Here is an 11221-nt window from a genome sequence, read left to right as displayed (position 1 = left end):
TGCAAAAACAACTCACTGTTTCTGAAAATGCTCCAAGTGAAACTGTTTAGGAAGGTGAAAGTGGGGTATTTAAAAGTTTCTGTGGCGGCGACAGTGACGTCAGCGCTTTGATCTGAGAAGATCAAAGAAGAAGATCAAAGCGCTGGAACCCATCAAAGTGGAGCATTTGCATTCCGCGCATGCTCAGATCATGCGTATCGAAATGAACGGGAGTGTGTTTGGGTTTTTTGCAGGAATATAGAGTTTCAATCAGTGTTGCCAACTTAGCGACTTTGTCGCTATATTTAGCGAGTTTTCAGACCCCCTAGCGACTTTTTTAAGAAAAAAAGTCGCTAAAAAAAAAAGACGTGAAAGCGCTTATCGCTTTTACTCTCAACAAGCAGCGGGTGCTGTAACACAGTCAGTTCTTCTTTTACTCTTTTACTCTTATGCTGTTTTGTGGATCACAAGGTTTAAAACTACTTATAAACACACACACACAAAGTAACTCCACCAGAGTGCCTATTTCGGATCACTTTTGCCAGTCCAAGCCCGGGTAAAGGAGCAGGGTTGGAATTGTGACATTAAAAAAAACAATAATTGCTAAAAGAAATTTAATTTGTAGTTCTAAATAAATTCTAACTGCATTTAGGACGTTTTTTACTCACTTTATGTCTCTTCCACGATGTTATTTCTCTCTCCAACAACATAGGTTACAATTACATTAGCATGACCAATTATGCAAATTAGGTGATGACGTCATTTAGCGACTTCTAGCGACTTTAGGACAACCAATAGCGATTTTCCTTACTGAGGAGTTGGCAACACTGGTTTCAATTGTTTACCTCCGTTTTAGCCATTGCTTAGGCTTCAGGGGTCCGTTCTTCGTACCTCGCTAAGTAAGTTAGCTGGATTTGATTGTTGACGATTTCGCGTGATCTTGGATCGTTCGGTTCTCCGAAGCTCATCCGGGACTTGCTGTCATAGCAACAGATCCGTAAGCGTAAACCTGCTCGGGAGCAGGCTTACTTTATGTAAACAGGATTAGATCGCGGCCACTCAGGTATGTCCGCTTCATTTATACGAAAGCAACAGCGATATTTCTCCACTGTTTTTCCATAAATAAATATTATCAATGTAACTAAAGATAATGCAGTATTTGATTCTTTTACTGATTTCATACAGATACATACAGGTCATTTCCTAAAAAAAAAAGGGAAATGTACTATTAATCATTCTATTTCATGTATTTGATTATTTGAGATGTAATTCATATTTTAGAGTAGTAATAGTAAAACACTTCGTGTAATCAAGATGAGAGACCACGGCTATAAAAGCGAAGGTGGATTTGGGAAGTCTGTCGCAGCCATGTCCTGTCCGTTTGTACGCGAGCATTGCGGAAGGTGCAAGATTGATAAGGAGAGTTTTCAGAATTCAGCGGATATTGCGGGATAGACAGGATCCTTTAGCTCAGCGCGACTGTGTGCTCATAGAGTGATATCGATTTTCCCGTGAGGGTATTATTTACTTAACCAACTTGTTGGATCCCTATGTTAAGAGTTCCACTCACCGTAGTCGGGCATTAACAACTGCACAAACTGTGTGCATTGCCTTGCGTTTCTTTGCGAGTGGCACGTTTCTGTACGCTGTTGGAGACGCAGAGAACATTGGCAAGAGTGCTGTCTGCCGTGCCATTCGCAAAGTATACCTGGCACTCAAGCATTTCCTGGGTGTGTTTGTGGTTTTCCCAAGCCACGTGAGACCACAGGTTGTCAAACAGGGCTTTTTTGCCATTCCAGGTACATGAAAATCGATAATGAATGTGATGCAATCATGACCTATGTCTTTAACTGTAGCTCGATTGTCCGCAGGCTTCCCCAATGTGATTGGTGCCATAGACTGCACACACATTGCGATCAAGGCCCCCCCAGGCCCCAATGAAGGGGATTTTGTCAACCGAAAGGGGGTCCACAGTATAAATGTGCAGGTGAGTAATACTAATATTTCAGATGGTAATATATAATGAAATGAGTGTGTTCACATATAATGAAATCTCTTCGATGGTGTGTGACTCTATGTGCCATATCACAAATGTGGAAGCTAAATGGCCCGGATCAGTGCATGACTCAAGAATCTTCAGAGAGTCAGGGTTATGCACATTATTTGAGCGTGGTAAGAAAAAGAGACTTATTTTGATATGTCATACTTATTTTGGGCCTAACATAACAGCATTTCTCCATTACACAGGGGCCTACGATGGGATTCTCCTTGGAGACAGGGGTTATGTATGCAGGCAGTACTTCATGACACCGTTCCCTGACCCCAACCCTGGGCCACAGACCCACTACAATGCAGCTCTAGCCAGGACAAGGGCACGCATTGAAATGACCTTTGCGCAAATAAAGGGAAGATTTCAGTGTCTGAAAGGTCTGAGGGTTGCACCTGACAGGCCATGTGACATTATTGTTGCATGTGCCGTACTGCACAACATTGCCACCATCAGAAAGGAGAGGACCCCCGTGGTGGAGGTGCAGCCTGTTGATGACCTCCAGCCAGTGCACTTGGACCAACCTAGTGGCAGAGCTGCACGGGACAGAATTGTGCAACACAATTTCGTATATTAAAAACATGACAAAACATATTTTCCATTGAGATTTATTTGAGCATCTTTTGCCGTCTCATCCAACAGAAGCCAGTCATCATTTGCCTGGAAAAGAAAATCATATATACTGTACCACGCAAGGTCACCAATAGTGCTCTGTATGAAAGTGTATTGTTACTTACTCTGTAGTTCCTTCTGTAGCAACTCGATTTCCAGTTGAACTTTTTGCCTCATTAGAGCTTGAAGTTCGATTTCACCTAGAAGCTTCTGTTTCTTTAGCTCAGTATATTCTATTTTCTGCTGGAGACTTCTCTTATAGAGCAAACGGATGTCACCCTGTTTCAATTGTAGAGACAACATTTGACGGTCAATACATGTCATATAGGAGGTAGAATTAATTACAAGACTGCCCACCTCTGTATCAGGCCTCTCTGCCGGCCTCTTTGCCTGCAAATCATACTGCAGTCAGAAACACATAGAAGTACACAAGTAGATACACATTCAGGCCAAATTATGCATGCACTTACAGGGACTTCCTCCAAACCACAGTCATCTGACAGGGTTGGTTCACTGTCCTGTGCAATGGGAACAAAATGGTGTTACAAAGGGATGTGGTACAGCCTATTGGTCTACATAATTACACAACAGACATACACACACACATAGATCTATCTATCTATCTATCTATCTATCTATATATATATATATATATATATATATATATATATATATATATGTGTGTGTGTGTGTGTGTGTGTGTGTGTGTGTGTGTCTCCCAACTTACTGTGCATGCTTCAGTCACCCCTTGCATGGGAACAGGTAAAAGTGATGGAGTGTCATGTACAACTACAGACACAAAAACCCACAGTGTCAATAAATGTCAGAGTACAACCAGGGGTCCGTTCTTCGTACCTCCCTTACTACATCCAAGATCAAATGACACATCCAAGATCAAATCATCGCGCCAACTTTGAGCTCGCTAATTCGGTTCTCCGAACACACCTGTTGTTGACGATTAGTATAGCTGGATGAAGTAATCTGAGATCACTGGGTGGCTTAAAAGGGGCTACGCACTGATAGTAGAAACATTGATCGGCAACCCTTTGATTGGTTGGCGAAGATGTCGAAGGAGCGCGCTCAGTATTTTTCGGCAGCAGAGCAAGAACTCTTGATTAAGGGATTTCAGGAGTTTCAGAGTTTAATTAAAACGCAAGGGAACACTGCAAAGGCTGCAAAAGCAAGGAGAGAGGGCTGGCAGAAAGTTGCTGACAAATTAAACTCGTAAGTAATTTATTATATTATATTACATTATATCCTCTTTCACATTAGAGCCACAACAGGACCCACTAGAACATGGGAACAAGTAAAAGTGAAATATAAGAATATTCTACAGAATGGTAATATTTATCACTTATATTGCTTTTAGTCTCTTGAAAAGAGACCCTGAAATAATCTGTTTGTTTGTTTGTTTATAACAGCAACCAAGAAAAGGGCAGAGCAAATAAAGACAGGTGGTGGTCCTGCACCCCCTCGTTTTGTACTGTGACATTTATTGACATTGTGGGGTTTTTTGTGTGTAGTTTTACATAACACTCCATCACTTTTACCTGTTCCCATGCAAGGGGTGACTGAAGCATGCACAGTAAGTTGGGAGATATATATATATATATATATATATATATATATATATATATATATATATATATATATATATATATATATATATATATATAGAGAGAGAGAGAGAGAGAGAGAGAGAGAGAGAGAGAGAGAGAGAGAGAGAGAGAGTGAGTGAGTGAGTGAGTGAGTGTGTGTGTTTTAAGTAAATAATACCCTGACGGGAAAATCGATATCTCTCTATGAGCACACTGTCGCGCTGAGCTAAAGGATCCTGTCTATCCCGCAATATCCGCTGAATTCTGAAAACTCTCCTTATCAATCTTGCACCTTCCGCAATGCTCGCGTACAAACGGACAGGACATGGCTGCGACAGACTTCCCAAATCCACCTTCGCTTTTATAGCCGTGGTCTCTCATCTTGATTACACGAAGTGTTTTACTATTACTACTCTAAAATATGAATTACATCTCAAATAATCAAATACATGAAATAGAATGATTAATAGTACATTTCCCTTTTTTTTTTTAGGAAATGACCTGTATGTATCTGTATGAAATCAGTAAAAGAATCAAATACTGCATTATCTTTAGTTACATTGATAATATTTATTTATGGAAAAACAGTGGAGAAATATCGCTGTTGCTTTCGTATAAATGAAGCGGACATACCTGAGTGGCCGCGATCTAATCCTGTTTACATAAAGTAAGCCTGCTCCCAAGCAGGTTTACGCTTACGGATCTGTTGCTATGACAGCAAGTCCCGGATGAGCTTCGGAGAACCGAACGATCCAAGATCACGCGAAATCGTCAACAATCAAATCCAGCTAACTTACTTAGCGAGGTACGAAGAACGGACCCCAGCATTTTGATTAAGGCAACAACCACATATTTTGCATTGTACAAATGGAATTATGAGCTCATTTACCAGTTATGAAGGTGCTGCTGCTACTGCACCCCGGCTGCTGGTCTAAGGAAGAGCTGCCCCCAGGGATGCCCTCAACACTGGGTCTGGTGGCATTCAACCCTAGGGCCAGCTCCTCAGCTGGGGTGTGACGAGGGGGTGCAGGACCACCACCTGTCTTTTGTTGCTCTGCCCTTTTCTTGGTTGCTGTTATGAACAAACAAACAGATTATTTCAGGGTCTCTTTTCAAGAGACTAAAAGCAATATAAGTGATAAATATTACCATTCTGTAGAATATTCTTATATTTCACTTTTACTTGTTCCCATGTTCTAGTGGGTCCTGTTGTGGCTCTAATGTGAAAGAGGATATGATGTAATATAATATAATGTGGTATAATATAATATCACATGATATAATGTAATATCATGGATCACTTACGAGTTTAATTTGTCAGCAACTTTCTGCCAGCCCTCTCTCCTTGCTTTTGCAGCCTTTGCAGTGTTCCCCTGCGTTTTAATTAGACTCTGAAACTCCTGATATCCCTCAATCAAGAGTTCTTGCTCTGCTGCCGTGAAATACTGAGCGCGCTCCTTCGACATCTTCGCCAACCAATGTTTCTACTATCGATGCGTAGCCCCTTTTAAGCCACCCAGTGATCTCAGATTACTTCATCCAGCTGTACTAATCGTCAACAACAGGTGTGTTCAGAGAACCGGATTAGCGAGCTCAAAGTTGGCGCGATGATTTGATCTTGGATGTGTCATTTGATCTTGGATGTAGTAAGCGAGGTACGAAGAACGGACCCCAGTTCTTTGTTGTGCAAGACAACACCACAACTATAAAAGTGTATTTTTATATTTGTTAAGTTTGAACAGCGAACGTTTCCTTTGTTTGTTTTTCCACTGAGCGTCAAGAGCAGACCGACGTTATTTGATGCGTAAACAAAAACTCCAGTCAGTTTAGTTTAGTCCCATGGAGTCGGCGTTAGGTCTGAGCTTTAATTATGTTTACATTTTGATTTCTAAAAGACAATATACTAGTTATATAAGAAAAAAAGTGCTCAGTTTGATGAAAATAAGTTGTATTCCAAAACTGACGGATCATTTAAAGCAGTGGTTCCCAAACTTTTTTTGCCAGCCCCCCTCCCCCAAGAAAAATGTTCGCGCCCCCCACCACCCAACCCTCCCTCCACCCACCCCCGCACAAACACATCCTCCAAACACACACACCCCCATATTTTGTTTACAAACTCCATTGCGGTTTATTTCACACCTCAAATATTTAGTAAACAATTAAGCAAATACAAGTACACGGCAATAAATTACAGGTAGTAATAGAATATACTACTAACTCTTTTACGCTACGTCCACACCTACACGGGTATTTTTGAAAACTCAGCTGTTTCTATGCGTTTGGGCCTTTCGTCAACACCTAAACGGCGTTGCGATTCACCGAAAAAGGAGATTTAAAACTCCTTTTTTGCGTTTACGTGGACGAGGAATACAGAGTTCGTCACGCAACGTCAGAGGTATGTGCCTCTTTTCACGTCACGCTGTGCGCCACGTTATTGTTTACATGAGATGAATTGCAGAATGGCAGAGACAAAATACTGTTAATCTGACTATCTGCAGGTTTTACACGCTTACATATACACACGCAGTTACTGTCCCTCCATTTAGAAAGGCAGAGGCGTCACGGTGTAATTCTTTTACGTGTAGTTGTTTTTTTTCTGTGTAATAACATTGCTATCAATACATTTTTCAAAAAAATGTCTGTCTGTGCAAAATGGGTTTAAACACATAAACAGCTGTGGGATACTGTTTGTCCGTGATTTGAACCGGGGGGAACAAATTACGGCAGAATCAGCCTGATATTATTTGTATCCCACTGTAACTTTACTGCATAAAGAGCTAACATGTCCAAAATGTCAGGAGTAGTTAGTTATTACAACCAGGTGACAGTGTTTCACAAGTAAGAAGCTAGAGGAGTAAAGGAAGTTCTTCAGGCTCAAACTCCAGAGTTTCATGTACAACATCAGCATGGGTAATGGCTGAAGCTGAAGCAGCTGCACTGATTGTAAGACAAAAACTGCTTAAGGATAAGCATGCCTTGGAGGAGCATGAGGCAGAGGAGACAGCGGGAGCAACTGGAGCTGGAAACAAATATAGCTGCCACGGTTGCAAAAATGAAAGTACTTGGAGACTCAAAAGGATCCAGCATTAAAAGTAAACTTACCAAAATATGTGATGGTATGGAGTCTTATTTTGAAAAGGGACAAAAGGTAACTAAAACATTGAATACTAGTCCTGATGATCCTGTACATGAAAAGCAACATGTGCATATCTTTAAGGAGCATAATGTTGCAGATTGACACGCTCTTAACTGGAGGCAGAGTTCCAAGTCAACCACAGACTCTTTCTGAAGATCCCTTGACATAGCAGTCAAACATTAGAAATTCACATGAAAATAAAAGTGTGTGTGGTAAGACTTGACTTAAGTGGCCAAAGAAGTGCAGGAGAAAAATGCTGTCCACTGTAGCAAGTGATTTATTCACCAATTAAATCAACGGATTTAAGGTCAAACTGCACACAGTTAAACTGACCTGTTTTTTTTGTTGTTGTTCTTTTTCCTGAACACCTGCGTTCATCTGCTTAAATAGTCAATTCACCCTGGACTATTCCATTAGGGTAGGTAAGGCAAAGATATTCTCCAACCTATACTGCTACTCTTCCTAGCAATAAAACTCTACGGTATACTCTAGACATATTACAACAAATCCTGTTTCTCTACTAAGATCAGCTTTATTAAATTACAGGGATTCTCCCCCTTCTTCTCCTGGTCTCTTCCTGTGACCTCAGATTAACCAGGAAGCTATAAATGCAGGAAGTAAAACAATATTTCCTCCTTTTGTTCCTAGAACACAGGTAGGTAAGGTGAGTTCAAACAAAACCAATTAACAGTTAAAATAAATACATGTTAACTTAACAAACTTGTAGGAATTGATTTAAACCAAGATGTTATGTTACATAATCTGTAAAAAAGCAAAACATAAACAAACCTGGGATAGTAGATGTTTGCCTATTGCAGACTACATATGAAATATGGTTAAATCAAAACAAGAACGTTAACTAAGAATATGGACAAGTGGTGTTCTCACCCACTTTGTCACAATGTTCTCAAGTTTCTAGTCATGAAGAAGAATGTTACATCTTATCTGTCACAAGTAAGCAAAATGAACTCACTGCTTGATTAATCCAACAGCATGGTTTTTCTTCATTACCTAAAAAGGAGATCCCAGTTTTTGATGGTGATCTACTTCAGTACCTGTCATGGTCTGGGTGTGTGCCAGTTTTTTTTTTTCACTGAGCCGGGAGTTTCACTCTGGGAGGAGCCACAGTGTCCCTGCTAATTGCTTTCACCTGTGGGTAATAAAGCTATCGAATTATAAGGCCAGCGCTCTCAACTTCGCTTCGCTAGATTCGCAGCTAACCACAGTTAATGCAGGCCACTGTTGTGTTTTGTAAACGTCATAGTAAATTACCTTGACCTTGTACCTGCATGCCTCAACATCAGGAGTTTTGGATTTCTTACCACTCATCCGGATCACTCTCCCCTCCACGCTGCTGATCCACCTGCGACAAGGAAGCAGTTTACAGGAACTTTCAGAGCCAATATCTGCCAGCATTCTTCTGGAACCATACCTGAACTTGGTTACTCTTGTTTCAGTGACTCTGACCCTTCCCCACGACCCTCCATCCAGTCTGACTCTCCCTTTGGCCCCAAAAGTTTCCTTAATTGAAATCTCACTTATTGTTTGCTTAGCTCAGATTGCATAAGTGCTCCATAGTTTCGGCTTTGTTCACGGCACAAGTGTAAACTCGCTGCTTAGTTCACAGTTGAATAGCCTTGTTGCATTCACTTCTTTTCTAAATAAACTTTGTCACTTAAAACGTTCCCTGTGCTCCATCTGCATCCTGCATTGGCAACATCATTGGCTGGAAACAGTTCAAAGTGATAGGTTTGTAGCATAAACCTATTCGCTGGAACATTCAAGACGATTCTACTACACAGCAAAGCAAGACACAAGCAGGCAAAGTTCTTTGTTTCTCGTATACGAGGAAGACCAACTGGACAAACGCAGTTCCTTCGCTTGACCCCAGTTGCTCTCGTCTGCTCCCTCGTAACACTGCTCTTTTATTGAGGTTACATGAATATGCATAGACCCATTAACACATGACATCCTATATAGGTATACCTGTGAACAAAGAGTACCGTCTGTGTGTATGTTACGGTGTGTGTGTGTGTGTGTGTGTGTGTGTGTGTGTGTGTGTGTGTTGGGGGGGGGGTCAGAATGTGACTCCATAAACGACTTCCCTAAACCTGCTGGTCTGGAAGTCCGGCAGTTCATCTAAACAAAAGGCACTTATACTTGTGTTTGCTATACCATAAAACAATAAAAGAAGGTACAACCTCTTCTCGTGACCGCAGGATGTGAGTGTGTATGCCAGAACACTCTGGAAGGCACACAGAGTCTTTACAGACTGCTAAAGATCAAACCTCTATCAACATGCATATATGAGTAAATATTTCTAAGCATAAATTACAATCCAATAATATAAACCTGACACAAAGTGGCAAAGAAAAGCTTTTTATTTATATTTTTAATCTCAAGAAGCAACAGTGAAATCACACAGGAGAAAGATCTGTATGTAAAACATGGGGAGAGTATTAGTTTCCTAGCAGCTGTGCTGGCGTGTCACACGTGTTATTCATTGTGATGGTTCTTTGAAAGAGCACCAGTGTGACGGTACCATAGACTTCAACCAAACTAAGGTATACGATGCGAAAGGCGATAAAGACATGACTCAATATCTTTGTAATCACTGCTGTCAGCTGAGCTTTGTTTGATGGTGGTTCAGGTAAACAGCAGAAGAAGAGGAGAAAAGATATTCCTCGTTCCACCACAGAGCAAAAAAAAAGAGGAAGATAATGACGAGGTGATGATGAGGTTTCTCTCTGTGCTCGTAGTTTCCTCCTCAGGCTGCACACAGCTGAAATCTTCTGTTTCCTGTGCACTCTTAAAGTACTGGTTTTCTCCTCAGGGGTTTTAAGGTAATAAATAAGTCACCTGCTGTCACGCTCTCATGGATTGGTTAATGTTAGCAGTAACTTTGTGTTTTTCATGCTCTCATGTCTGAACCCGTCATGTGTAGGTGATCTACACCGTGCTGAGACACAACAGGACTCGTGTGCAGTGGTAGATCCTCTTGCGGCACGCCATCCACCTGGACGATGTGGCCAAGAAGGAGAACAGCTCCACCCACCTATTCGTCCACAGCTTCCCGTTGTCAGAGCCAGCCGGCTGGCTCAGCAGATACATCTACATCCCGACTGTAGGTGGGTGTAATCAGATTCCTGCTGTGATCACCTGCACAGGTGTCCTGCTACAGTTTTCCTTTGGGTGCTAGTGGCAGTGACATCGAAGAGTAAACACCGCCCCGTGTGTGTGTGTGTGTGTGTCACAGAGTAGTACTAGGAGTGCCTCCTGAAGCCCTGGTTTTACCGCCTCCTCTCCGTCGTCCTCACTCTGTTCAGCGTGGCTGTGGTTTGGTCCAAGTGCACCTTCTTCAGCCCGTCCTCTCGCTGATTGTCATCCAGTTGGCTGAGAGAGGCTACAACTACCAGTACATCGAGGTGAGCCTGAGAGGGCAGACGCTAGTTTACACACAAACCGTCAGACACAGAGCTTCATATTTCTATACAGCCTCTAAAAGTGTTTAAAGCTGCTGTGTGATGGAGTGCTGCACAGCTGAGTCTTTGTTGTGTTACAATGAAGGAAACGTGACATGTGATGTGTGTTTCAGTGTTTCGTTGTTGAAACACGATCTCACTTCATTCAGACCGCTGAGCTCCTCTTGTTCAGCTCACTGCCTCGTAATGCTTGCTCTCTCCACCAGATGGCATGCTTCATCACAATCTTCTTCCTTTGCACCTGTATTTACTTAGACTTAGAGTTTTATTGTCATTGTGTGGTTTCTTACACAGCGAAACTGGGTAGCTGGACCACAAGGTGAAAAAGCAAAGGGAAAACAATATACAATGAGGGGGAAACACATAA

At 41.7% G+C, this 11221-nt stretch overlaps 1 pseudogene; it reads left to right on the top strand.

Moving 5' to 3' along the window:
• The first annotated feature begins 1396 nt into the window (after window positions 1–1396).
• Window positions 1397–2420, top strand: LOC112847455 (putative nuclease HARBI1; annotated as a pseudogene).
• The last annotated feature ends 8801 nt before the right edge of the window (window positions 2421–11221 follow it).

The sequence above is a fragment of the Oreochromis niloticus genome, linkage group LG7 (assembly GCF_001858045.2).
Source record: "Oreochromis niloticus isolate F11D_XX linkage group LG7, O_niloticus_UMD_NMBU, whole genome shotgun sequence".
NCBI classification, from domain to species: Eukaryota; Metazoa; Chordata; class Actinopteri; order Cichliformes; family Cichlidae; genus Oreochromis; species Oreochromis niloticus.
Note: the sequence above shows the minus strand (reverse complement) of the source record. Positions and strands in the feature narration are given on the sequence as shown.